Genomic DNA, 1,600 nt, shown 5'->3' with positions numbered 1-1,600 from the left:
CCCATTCAGTTACTGGATAGTTCGTCTGTATTGTACAAGGCGGTGAACAAGACGGAGTAATCGCGAACTACTTGCGATAGCGCTAAGTTATATTTCGTTGCCGTAGGTGTCGTCTTTGCTTAAACTTCCTAGTGTGTGGGCGATCCGTAACGACGCAAAAGAGTCCTAAAGTGTGACGTCCCGTTGTCATGACAGCAAAATTTTCAGTTGTAAACAAACCGTATGGGGGATCCATTCTTTAACCTCATCCTCTCTTGCTTTAATTGTATGAATAAAAAAAAAATTAAGACATGATAAGGAAGAAAACAAGGAAGGGAAAATACTTCCGTTTTCCAATCAGATTAACAGGAGACGATCTCTTTAACCTTCTCGGTTTGCATTATGACAAAAAGCTCTAAGCCTTCAATTAAATGGCGGAAAGATCTTTTGAAGTCCATCTTTCAGTATAAAGTATGTAAATACTCAATATTAATCGTATCATCTAAAGAGCATGCTCATGATGCCTTCCTTTTTTACCGGTTGTCTGATCGCAGTAAAATCTGAAGCGGTTGTAACTAAAACTGATCCAGTTTTAATTGTGGCTGTCCTGAATACTGATGTCACAATGTTGTTATTTTTGGTGATTTGAAGTGCAATATTGTCATTTGTAAAAGTGTTGTGATTTTACAATACGCAGACGTAATAAACGGTATTGGCGCTCTTTAATTAAAGGCAACTTGTATTTTTGTTCTTTCCATCTTTTTTAAAATTAATCCTTTTTTAGAGTGTCACATTTAGTTACAAAATCAAGCCCTACTCTGCGGATAATAAAAATCTATCATTGTGGCAGAAAAAAGGCCATATCATCTCTAACGTTCCTCTGAACGAAAATAATGCGACTTAGTGGACATATTGGACTTTAGACTTTCAAACACATGGCATGGTGTTTAGATCGGTTTTCGCATGTTTTTATTTTTTGAGAAAATTGCGCATTTAAAACAGATACAGCATTCCACGTAGAGGAGATGATTTTCCGGATGCAGACACCGTCCATTTAATTTCTCTTGGAATAAAAAGATGGATTTTTGTTGTATTTGGCATAATCACGATAAAATCAAATTTAAACAGCAACCGCACATTTAGTGTGTATTTTCATCACATTGACGACTGGGGCGTAACCGGTCGTCCAACACTTCGTATTCATCTTCACTTCAGAATCTACTGTTGTCATCACAGGCTTGTATTTAAATTGCTACACTGAACGGAAAAGAGGGAAATAGCGCAGCTCTTGGTTATCTACTACGGATTTATATACATATATATATATTTATTATATGGAGGAGAGTGTTTTACTGAGAACTAAACCACTCGTAGATTCCATACGCCACTTCATCCGGGACCCGAGTGGCGTATATTCCGTATGTCACCTTTGTGAGTGTCGTATCGTTCAATGACGTCACGATTCCCGCCTTTTTTTTCCCGCCTTTTTTATAAAGCCCAGCAGTATTTGTAAAACTTGACTACTTTGAAACACAATAAAATCGGAATTTATCAATATTTAGTCTCCATATAATAAAAAGAACATTACACGTTGGCTCGAAGATATGAATTTTATGTTCTC

Source organism: Montipora foliosa, chromosome 11 (assembly GCF_036669935.1).
Source record: "Montipora foliosa isolate CH-2021 chromosome 11, ASM3666993v2, whole genome shotgun sequence".
NCBI classification, from domain to species: Eukaryota; Metazoa; Cnidaria; class Anthozoa; order Scleractinia; family Acroporidae; genus Montipora; species Montipora foliosa.
Note: the sequence above shows the minus strand (reverse complement) of the source record.